Source organism: Ambystoma mexicanum, chromosome 7p, assembly GCF_040938575.1.
Source record: "Ambystoma mexicanum isolate Mex_15411 chromosome 7p, UKY_AmexF1_1, whole genome shotgun sequence".
In the NCBI taxonomy this organism is placed as follows: Eukaryota; Metazoa; Chordata; class Amphibia; order Caudata; family Ambystomatidae; genus Ambystoma; species Ambystoma mexicanum.
This window is the reverse complement of record NC_090939.1, coordinates 441,560,377-441,576,729: the sequence shown is the minus strand read 5'-3', so window position 1 is coordinate 441,576,729 and position 16,353 is coordinate 441,560,377.

Here is a 16,353-nt window from a genome sequence, read left to right as displayed (position 1 = left end):
ATCGTTTCCTGAACGTCTGGGAGGACTTCTGGGCAATCCCGTAACAAATGGGTGGATGCTCCACAATACATGCATAAACAGCCATCCCTACGTTTCTTACGTTCCTCCGGGGTGAGAGGAGCTCGAGCTGTTCCTATTTGCATGGGTTCATCTTTACTTTGGCGTGAAGGCGGCAAAGATGTAGGAGGATGGGTTTCCATTGGAGGGGGTCCATAGAACTTGGTTTTCTTCTTTTCAGCCCGCCGTTCCGACAGTCGGACGTCTATCCGGAGGGTAGCAGTGATGAGATCGGCAAAAGAGGCTGGACGAGCTATACGGGCCAACTCGTCCTTGAGATCCTCTCTCAATCCCCGCCAAAAGATGGCATATTGAGCCTGCTCCTGCCATCCTGCTTCAGCTGCTACTTGTTTAAAGTTGGTGATATAAGTCAATAAGTCGGAATTTCCTTGTCGGATGTCAAGAAGGTCTTCTGATGCAAGAAACGTACTTTCCTTGCACAAAAAGGTCTGCTGTAATAGGGTCTTGAATGAGCTAAAATCCTGCAAAACTGGATCAGGCTGATTTACTAGTGAGCTGGCCCATGCCAGAGTGTTACCCGCCATGTGGGTAATCATAAACCCTACTTTGGCGTGGTCTGAAGCAAAGGTTTGGGGATGGAAAGAGAAGTGAAGATTGCAAGCATCCAGAAATTCTTTAACTCGCTTAAGTGAGTCATCAAACTTGCCCGATACTAAAGGGAGCGAAGGTAAGTCTGTAGAGGGTCATTCTCTCTCCGTCATTCGTTGCTGTAACGCTGTATTAGCAGCCTTGAGGTTCTGTACTTCCAAGTTCAGGCTATGAACTGCGGCAACAAGTTCCTGAACTTGTTGTGGTGTTGCCATCCTAGTTTCTTGGGGGCGTTGCAAACTGTCACTAGGGTCGGTAATATCCACTTCTTCACAAGAAAACTCTGTTTCACAACCCTCCCCAACTACTCACCTTTGTCCTTCTTCTTGGTTTTCCTTTTCTCGTGGCCTGTGGGTCTCTCCTTTTTTTTATGGAGGTAGAGACCTCCTCGGAAGGATGCCACTGTGACACCCTAATATGTATGACAGGGGTAAACCCTCCGTGAACGTCACGCTAGGGGAAAAAGCCAATGGCACAAAAAACCCCTTAAGAGACTTCCTCCCAGAGAATGTGGAACAAGGTTGAGTGAGCGAACTTGGAGCAGATGGAGAATCGAGGTAGTAAGGTAATCCGCAAGGTAGGCTGGAGTTAGATTCACTGGCGGCTGTAGAGCTTCAGGCGCGTGGTGGAGACAATCCGAATACAACAGGCAGAGGTCTGGTACACAGCTAACTGAAAGGTACAAAGGGTTTGGCAAAGGCAATCCGTAAGGCGGGCTGAGGTCTGGTACACGGCTGAATGAAAGGTACAAAGAGCGTAGCAAAGGCAATCCATGAGGTGGGCTGAGGTCGGTACACAGCTGACTGAAAGGAGCAATGAGCGGGACAGAGGCACTCCGTAAGGCAGGCTGAAGACTGGTACACGGGCGAGGGAGCAAGGAAAGAAGAAAAGGGATAAGAGAGGGGAACAAGAAGGAGAGAGAGGGAGAGGGCTAGGAGGAGAGGGAGAGGACTATAGGCGGGAGCAATTAAAGGAGGTGCGAGCGGGCGAAATGCAGAAAGGAGAGGAATCAGAGGAAACGGAGGGAAAAGAGAGGAAATGGACAAAGTCCGAGAGTGGAAAAAATACACTCAACAAGAGCGACAGCAACACAGGAGGAAACCCGGAAACGTTGCAACGCGTCCGTAACCAGGAAGTGGTACAATAAATACTTCCGATTACGTGCGCGTGCAAGAACTAGTCCGGTAAATCCGCAAAAGGGGAAGAGCGTGATGGAAAACGCTATGGCGGACCATAGCGCCAGCGGTTCCAAACCCGCCATCCCTACCGAGACATGACACTTTCACAGAGGAGAAATATCCTAAACATATCAGTCTTTGTCCTTCTCTGGGGTAGGCCAGCACCGAAATGCTAGGCAATTCTCCTCTGAACAAGAGTACCAACAGCAACCCCAGACACGTGTTTCAGTCTGGTTGGACCTCATCAGTAGGGTGTAGCTGTGCCTCTCTAAGAATAGTGAGTAAGGGGTCCACGTCTGGATTCCCTGAGTAATTTAGGATGAAACCCAAAGTTACTTGAAATATGCAAATACATGGGGGGGTCCTCAGAGTATCTCTGCCAGACATGAGTCCTGGTTTACAAGAGCCTTACCCAGAGTCTTTAGCTCACTATCTTTCAAAGAGGAGAAATATCCTAAACATATCAGTCTTTGTCCTGCCCTGGGGCAGTCCAGCACCAAAATGCTAGACAATTCTCCTCTGAACAAGAGTACCAACAGCAACCCCAGACACCTGTTTCGGTCTGGTTGAACCTCATCAGTAGGGTGTAGCTATGCCTCTCTAAGAAGAGTGAGAAAGGGGTCCACGTCTGGATTCCCCTTGTAATTTAGGGTGAAACCCAAAGTTACTTGAAATATGTGAATAACAAGGGGGGGTCCTGGGAGACTCTCTCCCAGACATGAGTCCTAGTTTACAAGAGCCTTACCCAGAGTCTTTAGCTCACTATCTTTCACAGAGGAGAAATATCCTAAACATATCAGTCTTTGTCCTTCCCTGGGGCAGTCCAGCACCGAAATGCTAGGCAATTCTCCTCTGAACAAGAGTACCAACAGCAACCCCAGACACGTGTTTTGGTCTGGTTGAACCTCATCAGTAGGGTGTAGCTGTGCCTCTCTAAGAAGAGTGAGAAAGGGGTCCACGTCTGGATTCCCCTTGTAATTTAGGGTGAAACCCAAAGTTACTTGAAATATGCGAATAACAAGGGGGGTCCTGGGAGACTCTCTGACAGACATGAGTCCTCGTTTACAAGAGCCTTACCCAGAGTCTTTAGCTCACTATCTTTCACAGAGGAGAAATATCCTAAACATATCAGTCTTTGTCCTGCCCTGGGGCAGTCCAACACCAAAATTCTAGGTAATTCTCCTCTGAAGAAGAGTACCAACAGCAACCCCAGATACGTGTTTCGGTCTGGTTGAACCTCATCAGTAGGGTGTAGCTGTGCCTCTCTAAGAATAATGAGCAAGGGGTCCGCGTCTGGATTCCCCTAGTAACTTAGGGTGAAACTCAAAGTTACTTGAAATATGGAAATAACAAGGGGGGTCCTGGGAGACTCTGTGCCAGACATGAGTCCTGGTTTACAAGAGCCTTACCCAGAGTCTTTAGCTCACTATCTTTCACAGAGGAGAAATATCCTAAACATATCAGTCTTTGTCCTGCCCTGGGGCAGTCCAACACCAAAATGCTAGGCAATTCTCCTCTGAACAAGAGTACCAACAGCAACCCCAGACAAGCGTTTCGGTCTGGTTGAACATCATCAGTAGGGTGTAGCTGTGCCTCTCTAAGAATAGTGAGCAAGGGGTCTACATCCGGATTCCCCTAATAACTCAGGGTGAAACCCAAAGTTACTTGAAATATTCAAATAACAAGGGGGGGGCCTGGGAGACTCTCTGTCAGACATGAGTCCTGGTTTACAAGAGCCTTACCCAGAGTCTTTAGCTCACTATCTTTAACAGAGGAGAAATATCCTAAACAGATCAGTCTGTGTCCTGCCCTGGGGCAGTCCAGCACCGAAATGCTAGGCAATTTTCCTCTGAACAAGAGTACCAACAGCAACCCCAGACACGTCTTTCTGTCTGGTTGAACCTCATCAGTAGGGTGTAACTGTGCCTCTCTAAGAATAGTGAGCAAGGGGTCTACATCCGGATTCCCCTAGTAACTCAGGGTGAAACCCAAAGTTACTTGAAATATTCAAATAACAAGGGGGGCCCTGGGAGACTCTCTGCCAGACATGAGTCTTAGTTTACAAGAGCCTTACCCAGAGTGTTTTGCTCACAATCTTTCACAGAGGAGAAATATCCTAAACATATCATTCTTTGTCCTGCCCTGGGGCAATCCAGTACCGAAATGCTAGGCAATTTTCCTCTGAACAAGAGTACCAACAACAACCCCAGAGACGTGTTTTGGTCTTGTTGAACCTCATCAGTAGGGTGTAGCTGTGCCTCTCTAAGAATAGTGAGCAAGGGGTCCACGTCTGGATTCCCCTTGTAATTTAGGGTGAAACCCAAAGTTACTTGAAATATGTGAATAACAAGGGGGGGTCCTGGGAGACTCTCTCCCAGACATGAGTCCTAGTTTACAAGAGCCTTACCCAGAGTCATTAGCTCACTATCTTTCACAGAGGAGAAATATCCTAAACATATCAGTCTTTGTCCTTCCCTGGGGCAGTCCAGCACCGAAATGCTAGGCAATTCTCCTCTGAACAAGAGTACCAACAGCAACCCCAGACACGTGTTTTGGTCTGGTTGAACCTCATCAGTAGGGTGTAGCTGTGCCTCTCTAAGAAGAGTGAGAAAGGGGTCCACGTCTGGATTCCCCTTGTAATTTAGGGTGAAACCCAAAGTTACTTGAAATATGCGAATAACAAGGGGGGTCCTGGGAGACTCTCTGACAGACATGAGTCCTCGTTTACAAGAGCCTTACCCAGAGTCTTTAGCTCACTATCTTTCACAGAGGAGAAATATCCTAAACATATCAGTCTTTGTCCTGCCCTGGGGCAGTCCAACACCAAAATTCTAGGCAATTCTCCTCTGAAGAAGAGTACCAACAGCAACCCCAGATACGTGTTTCGGTCTGGTTGAACCTCATCAGTAGGGTGTAGCTGTGCCTCTCTAAGAATAATGAGCAAGGGGTCCGCGTCTGGATTCCCCTAGTAACTTAGGGTGAAACTCAAAGTTACTTGAAATATGGAAATAACAAGGGGGGTCCTGGGAGACTCTGTGCCAGACATGAGTCCTGGTTTACAAGAGCCTTACCCAGAGTCTTTAGCTCACTATCTTTCACAGAGGAGAAATATCCTAAACATATCAGTCTTTGTCCTGCCCTGGGGCAGTCCAACACCAAAATGCTAGGCAATTCTCCTCTGAACAAGAGTACCAACAGCAACCCCAGACAAGCGTTTCGGTCTGGTTGAACATCATCAGTAGGGTGTAGCTGTGCCTCTCTAAGAATAGTGAGCAAGGGGTCTACATCCGGATTCCCCTAATAACTCAGGGTGAAACCCAAAGTTACTTGAAATATTCAAATAACAAGGGGGGGGCCTGGGAGACTCTCTGCCAGACATGAGTCCTGGTTTACAAGAGCCTTACCCAGAGTCTTTAGCTCACTATCTTTAACAGAGGAGAAATATCCTAAACAGATCAGTCTGTGTCCTGCCCTGGGGCAGTCCAGCACCGAAATGCTAGGCAATTTTCCTCTGAACAACAGTACCAACAGCAACCCCAGACACGTCTTTCTGTCTGGTTGAACCTCATCAGTAGGGTGTAACTGTGCCTCTCTAAGAATAGTGAGCAAGGGGTCTACATCCGGATTCCCCTAGTAACTCAGGGTGAAACCCAAAGTTACTTGAAATATTCAAATAACAAGGGGGGCCCTGGGAGACTCTCTGCCAGACATGAGTCTTAGTTTACAAGAGCCTTACCCAGAGTGTTTTGCTCACAATCTTTCACAGAGGAGAAATATCCTAAACATATCATTCTTTGTCCTGCCCTGGGGCAATCCAGTACCGAAATGCTAGGCAATTTTCCTCTGAACAAGAGTACCAACAACAACCCCAGAGACGTGTTTTGGTCTTGTTGAACCTCATCAGTAGGGTGTAGCTGTGCCTCTCTAAGAATAGTGAGCAAGGGGTCCACGTCTGGATTCCCCTAGTAACTTAAGGTGAAACCCAAAGTTACTTGAAATATACAAACAACAAGGGTGGTCCTGGGAGACTCTCTGCCAGACATGAGTCCTGGTTTACAAGAGCCTTACCCAGAGTCTTTAGCTCACTATCTCTCACAGAGGAGAAATATCCTAAACATGTCAGTCTTTGTCCTGCCGTAGGGCAGTCCAGCACAGAAATGCTAGGCAATTCTCCTCTGAACAAGAGTACCAACAGCAACCCCAGACACGTGTTTCGGTCTGGTTGAACCTCATCAGTAGGGTGTAGCTGTGCCTCTCTAAGAATAGTGAGCAAGCGGTTCACGTCTGGATTCCCCTAGTAACTCAGGGTGAAACCCAAAGTTACTTGAAATATGCAAATAACAACGGGGCTCCTGGGAGACTCTCTGCCAGACATGAGTCCTGGTATACAAGAGCCTTACCCAGAGTCTTTAAGCTCGAGAACAAAAGAAAAACCAACATGATCAAGTAAAGCAAATATTGCTACCATTGTGTTATAGAAAAACATGTCTGGTGTTTGAGGAAAACATTGAACAATGTATAGTTGTGTGAATCTGTATTAGTTATGTGAACCGGCTACAAACCCTAAAATGAATGAGTGACAAAGAGAGGGGCTTTTCGATACAACCGGGATTGTGGCAAAATATATTAAAACCTGTTTCTTTGTAATGTCCAGCACTCTCCCCCCTCACTGTGTCTGCTGGTACACAATGTGAGGCGTTGAGAGCCAGATAGCTATCTGCCATATAAACTGTACATGTACTTTTGAACTTGTGACTGGCGTATTTCATTTTTGGTGGTATTAAGCCTCAGTATTTCTTTTGATCTTTCAGATGGCACACAAACACAGACCCTTCAAAATTGATGTCACATTGCTAGATGAAGACAAGGCTACCGGACTGGGATCGGAGAGTGACGGAGGCCGCTGCAAAGTGAGACGCGATTCCTCCACAGTACTGCATGACCCGATCCCTGGATGGTGAGCATCGTTTAGGAAGACATCTTGACGAGGGTCCCCATATTGAGGCCTGTTTATTGAAAACACCAGCCACGATGATCCTTTTATATGCGATCGGACCCCTTTCTTTTGAAATCTGGTGAATCGTGCCCCGATTCCAAGGAATCCTGAAATTGGATGCAGATTTGTAATATCAAATACAAACGGCGCCAGGTAACACCAGTGATCTGATATGCCTGGGAAATTGTCATCCTGTTTCAGGGTATTATTCCGCAGAGATTGACAATCTTTGGGACAAGGCAAACGGCCGCCACCCGATGGGTCGCCAACTTATTTAATGTATTGTAAGTACAGCCTAGGAATTCTCGTATTTAATGATATTTGGCACAGACAGACTAGACATGTTTCAGAACTTCAGTAGCCAGTTTATGGTAGTTTTCAAATTGCCCGCCTAGAGCATTTAGAATCCGTATTGTTGAGAAAAAAGGCTAGGCCTGAAGCATTTCATGCAGTTAAAGATTGGAGAAAGGAAGCTATGCAGCAACTCAGAAGTAAAGAAAAGCATGCACGTAGACACATGACAAATGCTGACAAAGCACTATTGCATGATCATCAGAAATAGTCAGAATCTATTATGGGTATGGATAGGGTTTTCCAACTTGACGTGCAAAAGATATATCTGTTTCAGGATTTTCATACATCATATGAATTAATTAATAAATTGTTGAATGAATCTAGAACTGTTTCCACTGCACCACCTCCTTATGTGCCTCCTCCCATTGTTGTGCCACCTCCCATTGTAATTCCTCCTCTTCCCATTGTTGTTGCTCTTCCTGTTGTTGTTCCTCCTCCTGCACCTCCACCCTTACCGACAGTTGCCATCCCCTTGATTCAGTTTGCACTGCCAGCGGTATTGCCCCCGCTACCTATTGAACAAGATTTGTCTGAACTCTTTTTACCAAGTAGTTCTGCTCCACCTGTAGTGGTTGAAGGGGCGGGAGCTGATTCAAGAATAGTGACTTGTGGTACAGCATGTAAAGCTAGATAAAGAGAATTGTATACATAGGCTAAAAAGTACATAGAAGAAGGCGATGAATCAGCTGTTTTAATTGCGATTTCTGTCCAGGGGTATATTCCCGAACAGACTATTTTGATAGAACGGATGTGAACGCTGATATATGGAGTGATTTGATGGACATGAATGTCCTACAGGGGTTGAGGGATTTGAATGTCCTTGCTCACTCTAGGGATAATGTGGAGAAAGTACATGAGCATGTAGGGAAGGTATTTGTGTTTAAAAGGGAGCTAGATTGGTTACAGAAAGATGAAATGGATGGTAATGGATGTGAAGCTTCAAATGTGCTGAAACGATTGCTTCCTCCATTGAAACTAATGAGTGAAGTAATGCATGTTTGCACAAGAGATGCTCTTAGATGGATTTCGGATGTTTCAATTTCTCCCATTGAAGTGCATGACACCTTTAGTCAGTGTGCTCCGGCAATGCAAAGGAAAGTGTTACAGGTGATGGTAGAGTATCTACAAGATGTATTTATGAAGAGAAAGGTTTGTTGTCCCCCAGATCTGATGGTAATTTATAGGAGAGCATTTTTGCCCAATACTGCTTTGACTACTTTGTCGCTTGATTTAGCTTTGTTGCTTAATAAACGTTCAGATTTGCCTATTTTACAATTGCAGATGAGAGAGGTTCTTCCGACATTGGTTCCGAAAGTAGACATTCCAGCTAATGCTGCAGCATGAACACCTGCCACTACTATTGAAGCACATTATGTCTCACAGTTTGTTCATGTCCCATTTTCTAGACAGGAAGTGAATACTATTAGACAATCAATTCCAGATATTAGGAAGAATTCAACAGGATATTATAAAGAAATTGAATCTGTTTTACATTCATCAGTTTTCACACTGGGTGATATAGATTTGTTGTTACCCGTGATCCTTCCTGCTGATTTGTGGAAGCAGATTAGAACTGTAGACGATCCGGCAGGGATGGGTGATACATGGGATGCTTTAGTACGAATAGATGTGGAAAGAAATGCTGATGAGAAACCGCCACAGGTGATACTAATGATGCCAGACAAAATAGTGAGTAAATTGAAAACTCTGGTTTCTGAAAAAAGAATCATATGGGATAATCTTACGGCTTGAATACAATTGAAGTCAAAGGGTGCAACTGAGTATATTAATAGGTTCGAGCAAGGGTTTTCAGATTTTAGTGGGCAAGACTTAAGTACAGAGTCAGGAAAAAGGCTGTTTGAAGACACACACAATGCCCGATCCTTCAGCAGAGATCAAATAGCACATATGGTGATCCAGATGCCGTCCTCGGATAGGGGGTCCTGGTAGAAGTCATTTTGCACAGACACAGAATCAATCGGCACCGTCACAAGATAATTAGCAACAAAGTGTTAATAGTAGGAACATTTTCGATGATCCTTCGACTGTCTATTTTTCTGCAGATCTTACATTTGACGATATATTGTTCCGTTAGGACAGCCCAAAGCAGAGTCTGGAATTGGTACCTATTCCCGTCGATCAGAAAGGGCGCTACGTTGAAATGAAGGTGGGGAATAGGGAGCATCTATTTTTGATAGATACAGGAGCACAGAAGTGTTCTATTGATCATTCACGGGTTCCAGATATTCCACTTTCAGGGCAGAGCAACATTTCTGTAGGGTTCTCTGGTACTCCAGTGGTAAGTCCGGTCTCTCGGCTGGTACCAATTTCACTGGGACCATTTACTGATTCTTATCCATTTCTGTTGATGACAAATTGTGGTGAAAATATTTGTTGGGATTAAATGTATTAAAGAAGTTGAATGCTGTGATTTACTGTTCTCATGATGGAGTGGATTTAACGATTTCGTCTCAACAAACTTCCGCTCCACAATTTTTGTCTAGACCTTTACCAACTGAATTGAATAAGGTTCCAACATGTCTATGGGCAATTAATGATAATTACGATGGCATTTTACAAATGGAACCAGTTAAAATTGTGTTGAAACCTGGTGTTAAATTGCTGCGTATTCCGCAATATAAGATTTCTGTTAAAGGTGAACAGGCTTTGAAGAGTATTATTTCTGATTTTGTACACATAGTTGTGATTGAGGAAATTGCAGGGAGCGTGTGTAATAGTCTGATTCTACAAGTTTATAAGAAAGGGGATAATGCGATTCCTTTTTGGTTTATCATTGGCTTACACGCTTTTAATAAGGTTGTTGCTCCAAAGTTTCCGATTGCACCTGATGTTACTACAATATTGACTACGATTCCAGCCACAGCTACACATTTTAGTGTTGTGGATTTGAAAAATGCTTTTTTCAGTATTCATGTACATATTGAAAGCAGATATTTGTTCGCGTTCACCCTAGGGGGACGCTCGTTTAAATTCACTCGTGTGCCACCAGGGTACACTGAGAGTCCAAGCATCTATAGTAGAGCGTTGAAAGAACAGCTTGATACGCTTGAGTTACCTTCTACTTGCACATTGTTGCAATATGTTGATGATCTACTTCTAGCTGCTGATTCTGAAGTTGCTTGCAAAGAAGGCACCTTGTTCCTGCTTATTCATTTAGCAGAACATGGGCATATGGTGTCATTGAAAAGGTTTCAGTATTGTCAACAGGCGGTCGCCTATTTAGGCTATCTCCTGTGAAAGGAGGGAAGAAGACTGACACCTGAATGGATACAAAGCATCTCTAGTATGTCTGTCCCAAATACACAGAAAGAGATCAGAGCTTAAATAGGCATGGATTCATATTGTAGACAGTGGATCCCACAATTTTCATTGATGATAAAACCTATGTTGACATTGATAAAGAAGGGCATTTTTTTGGCCGTAACGTGGAACATGGATTGCCAAAATGCTTTTGATTTGCTCAAGGCTGTGTTTTGTTCAGCACCAGTTTTTGGGCACACCAAATTACGAAAAGATCTTTGTGTTGTATGTGCATGAACGTGATGGATGTGCTTTGGCTGTTTTGACACAGGAACATGGGGCAAGAATAGACTGTGTGGTTATTTTTACTCCACGTCAGACCCTGTTGCATGCGCTTTGCCGTGATGTCTGAGAGCTGTAGCTGCTACTGCCGCATCTGTGAAACTAAGTGAGGGTATGGTTTTAGGTCATTCTTTAACGGTGATGGTAACCTACTCTGTAGACATTCCATTAAACAGAACGCAAACGCAACATCTCACATCGGCTCGGCTAACAAGGTACACGCTGATTCTATTTGCTCCGCATATCCAAATTAAGAGATGTTGCTCATTAAATCCGGCTGAGCTATTGCCTCTTCCGCAAGTAACAGACTGTAGTGACAAGATTTCACATGATTGCCACTTTACCACAGAACAAGAAACTAAGGGCAGAATTGATTTAAGTGATACAGCCTTAAAGAATCCACAAGGCGAGCTGTTTTGTGATGGCTCCTGCTTTAAACTTCCGGATGGTACATCCCCAACTACTTACACAATCACCACATTAAGCACTATTGTGGAACCAAAAGAATTCTGCATATTTCTGTGCAGAGATTATTGCGTTAACCAGTGACTGTGAACTGTCTGAAGGGCTTAATGAGAATATATACACAGACAGCCAAAATGCCTTCGGGGTAGTCCACAACTTTGGTCGACTATGGGCTGAGAGAGGTTTCTTGACCTCGCATGGAACAAAGATCCAGCATGGTACTTTAATAGTCCGGTTGCTTTCAGCACTTGCGCTTCCTCCGCAGTTAGCAATAATGAAGTGTGCCGCACACCAGAAAGTGACGGACCATGTGGGAAAAGGAAATGCTTTTGCTGACATAATAGCCAGACTGCCACTGATTTGCATTCAAAGATGTATGTGTTAGATCCAACAAAAGGGGTCACTGACACTTGTACGATACACAAAGGGATTAGCTGTATAAAAGAAATTCAGGCTGAAGCTACTCCAGAAGAAATCAAACAGTGGGCTGAGGTTCCAGCAGGTCTAGATGATGTGGGTTGTTGGGTGGATAGTGAAAAGCAAAGATGGATGCTACCCAATGCCTATGTTACTGCAAAGGTGACCATGGCTCATGGTCTGGCACACATATGTGCCAAGAAGAATTGTCAACAGTTAGATCCTGTCTGGTATAATACTAATATTCAGAAAGCTGCTGAACGTTTTGTCCAAAGTTGCATGATATGCTTGCAACATAACATTGGGAAAGGAACAGCAACACTGAAGGGTAGTTTTTGGTCCCCCCTCCATGCGTTTTGAGGTGATTCATTTTGATTTTATTGAGATGGAACATTGACAAAACTACAAATATGTTTTAGTTGTCATCTGCGCATTCAGTAAATGGGTTGAGGCTTTTCCTCTAAAAGATGCCACAGCAATGTCAACTAGACAATAACGATAAGGTCCAAATTTCTGTAAAATTAGTTTCAAATTATTTAGAAAATTATTTAAACATAAAGTGTATCCTAACCGATATCACTTAAAAATTGATATTGGTTGTATCATATTCTGAAAGCAATCAAGATAATCTTTTTAGTAAAAAATCTAATTTTCTATTCTTTTCATAAATATTGTGATTCAGAGCACAATGTACAAGAACAGTAATAATAAATCAGAAAAGAAGAAATGGTGGTGAGTGTGGAGAACAAAAGAATTTACAATGCTCAAGTCAACTTGTGAAACATCAAAACAATGGAACATTAAGACAATAAATCAAACACAATCATTTGCAAGCAAAAATGGAACAGCAAAATAAAAAATGCAGTAAACGAGGCAAAAACCTCAATTGTTAGAGCACCTATTTATTCAGGGTGCTGTTTTATGGTCAGCCAATGTATTGTTTTTTTAAACAAAATTGGCTTATGTTTTAAGCAGGTCTGCTTACATGTAAGTACCTCACATAGAATTGTTTTTGAAAGAAACCTAAACAAGTGTTAGAATAGACATCAAAAACACATTTTGGCAATAAAACCACCTGCTGGGCAAAGAAAATCAAACAATTGCCTTCCTCAGGGTGAAGAACCAGCTGTACCCTGTAGAGAAGCAGACATAAAGGGTGAAGATTTAAGATGGTGAAAAGAAAAGGAATATTGCTTTATTTAACTGCTGCAAGATTGCTTTAAGAGTATGTTGACCCATATTGGCGCCTGCCAATTATTCGGACTGTGACTTAATACGAACTTCCAAATGTAGTGCTTACCTAAATATTCAGGGCAGAACATGTGGAAAGGTAAGCCGGGGTTGGCCTCAAAGACTCAGCAACATCATGGAGGGGTGTGGCAGGAGAACAACTACTGTGGAAAAGGGTAAATGAATCCTGTCTAATTATAGACTTGTAGACATTTTGGCTAAATTGTGAGACAGCACAAAAAAAATGGTAAAACTGTGAAATAAGTTTGTATCGTGTCTCTGGGCAAGACAAATTCAGTGAATACAAGAAAGGGAAGCTATGTCCATAATACCTGTTGCAGTGTGCCAAAAGTACACGGTCCACCAGACTGGTTTGTGGCTCAGTCAAAGGTGAGCAGAGCCAGCACTAAGGGAATGGAAGTGGTTCCATGGGTGGCAGAATCCTATGGGAAAAATTATAAAGAGTGGAACTGTGATTCTCTATTTTGGGATGTCATTGCCAAACATTAGGCAAAAGATTTCTAAGTAAAACAGAGAGAGAATTTGAATGTCAAAATATCCGTCTACATAGATTGGCGTAAACGAGATCCAATTATATCTGATCTGTTGAGTGAAGGACTGTGGTCTTGCACCTTCCACTGACATAAAATGCAAAAAAGTGCAGGGAGATAACGGGCAAGAAACCTCAAGTCTCTGTGATTACTGTTCACGAAACCGCACTGTTAAGCAGAAAAAGAATGGAACATGGTTGAAATGTACCATAAGTTAAATGTATAGTTTAGAGGAAAGGGCTGGCACGGCTGCAGATCAAAATGAAACAGTTCAAATAAAACAATATGAGCAGAAAAACGTACCTTAAACTTGCTTTAGAGCTTCACGCCGCACCCTTGTGTTCACATCGCACTCGAAAGGTTGCGAATGGAAGACAAGGGAAACCCGGCATCTAAAGAGACTCAGAGATGTGCTTCCCGCACCCTGATTGGATAAGGGCTGACGTGCACCCTTGGTAGCCGTGTCCAGATTGGATACGTGCTTCCCATCCCCTGATTGGATAGGGGCTGGCATGCCCCTCTGATGGCCGCATCCAGATTGGATGCGTGCAACCCGTGTTATTAGCACAGTGATTGGGCAGGGTGGAACATGCCTCTGCGGTGTCTGCAGCTTGATAGGATGGGAGCAGCCAAGCCTTCCATTAAGACATGTAGCTCTGCACGCCGCAGCGGCCCGTGCTGATGGCTGCTGCTACAAATGTAGTAGAAGGAAAAAAGGAGCAGCCTCCATAAATATTGTGTAAGTGTTTATGAGAAAGCTAGTGCTTTCTGAATAGAATTAAACATGTCTACTGCCTGATTATCCCATCACGTGGTCGGGTCAACCATAATTGCTGGTCAAAAGAAACCGGATCCTTCATTGGTTAATGTCATACCAAAATATCCAATTTAAAAGACGTTTATTGGAATTGAATGGCAGTGAGGCTAGTAAAGCACTTTTGGGTGGGGGGTTTGGTTTCAAAAAAGGGAGGAGAATGCACGTACACCCACAGTCACGCAGATCCAATGAAACAAATTTAACAGGGGGAACACGTATGAGAGGTGTATTGTAATTAGTGCTAGTTGTGTGCACAAAAGATTTAGTAAAACAAAGTAAAACTGGCAATCCTCCATTTTGCACCAAATTCTAGAGCGGTGCTCTGAAATTCTAAGGTGGACTGGACGAGTAGTTTGTCCAACATAGCGGAGCCCACACGGACACTCGATACAATGCACCACCTGTTTAGTTTTACAATTGTTGAGAGAGGAGAGTGTCCATGTTTTTGCTCCAATTTTTAAATCTTAAAATGTTTTGGTGAACTGGCATACCGAACAAGATCCACACGGAAAGTGGCCCACTGTGGGCCGTAGATCTCATAGGCCCATTTGCAGTGCGTCTTTCTTGAAGTTAGAGTGTACCAATTTGTCCTGGATATATTTGGCTCTTTTTAAAGCAAACCTGGGCAGTGGGGTATCTGGAGGACTTAATTTGACAATGGGCCAGTTTTGCGAGATGAGTTTCTTAATCTGAAAAGTTTGTGGTCCATGAGTGATGACAGAAGTCATTTTGTCTTTTTCAGTTTCTGAAGATGTATTAGACATCGTGTCAGGCGAAAGTAATATGTCTCTGTCTGTGAACCGAGCTCTTTTCTCTGCCTTGTTAATACGTTTTTTGGGGTAACCTCAAACTGTGAGGTTCTCAAACTGTCCGAACGGTCATAAAAATCATCTAGGTCGGTACAGTTTCTCCTAATACGGAGAAATTGACCATACGGCAAGTTGTCACACAGGTGACGTGGGTGATTACTCGAATTGTGCAGCAAGTGGTTATGTGAACTGGTCTTGCGGGACTGGTGACATTTAAGTTTACCTGATTCGCCTTTGATTACGAGGTCCAGAAAGGCAATCTCTTTCACACTGAATTACATTGTGAATGGGATATTTGCATCGATGTTGTTTACCCAAATCAGAAATTGCTCCAAGTCTGACTCTGATCCATCCCAAATAAAGATGATATTGTCTATGTAACGTTTCCATTTTATTATGCGGTTTCGATAAGGATTTCTGTTGGAGAGGACTTTCTGGGATTCAAAGTTGGACATAAAAAGGATCTCTAAGCTAGGGGCAAAAGCTGCCCCATTGCGGTTCCTTTGGTCTGTAAGTAAAGTTGACCATTGAATTCAAAGTCATTTTTGTTCAATGCCAAAGTCATGAGTTCTAAGATAAAGTTGTGTGGAACTCGTTCCTGTGAGTCAAATTCTGTGAGTAAGTCTCACCTACAATTAATTGCCTGGTCTTGGGAATTCTAGTATATTTTTGTTTTTTATGTCTATTCTAAACTTGTTTATGTTTCTTTCAAACACAATTCTATGAGAGGCACTTACACATAGGCAGACCTGCTTAAAACATCAGCCAATTGTCTTTAAAAAACCAATACATAGGCTGACCATAAAACAGCACCCTGAATAAATAGGTGCTCTAACAATTGAGGTTGTTGCCTCGTTTACTGCATTTTTTGTTGCTGTTCCATTTTTGCTTTCAAATGATTGTGTTTGATTTCTTGTCTTAATGTTCCATTGTTTTATTGTTGCACAAGTTGACTTGAGCATTGTAAATTATTTTGTTCTCCACACTCACCTCCATTTTTTCTTTTTCTGATTTATAATTACTGTTCTTGTACATTGTGCACTGAATCACAATGTTTATGAAAGAAAAGAAAATGTGATTTTTTACTAAGAAGATTATCTTGATTGCTTTCAGAATATGATCCAGCCAAAATCAATTTTCAAGTGATATCGGTTAGGATACACTTTATGTTTAAATAATTTTCTTAATAATTTGAAACTAATTTTACAGCAGTTTAGACCTTATCGTTATTGTCTAGTTCAAGTCCCACTCCACTGCTGCATTTGAG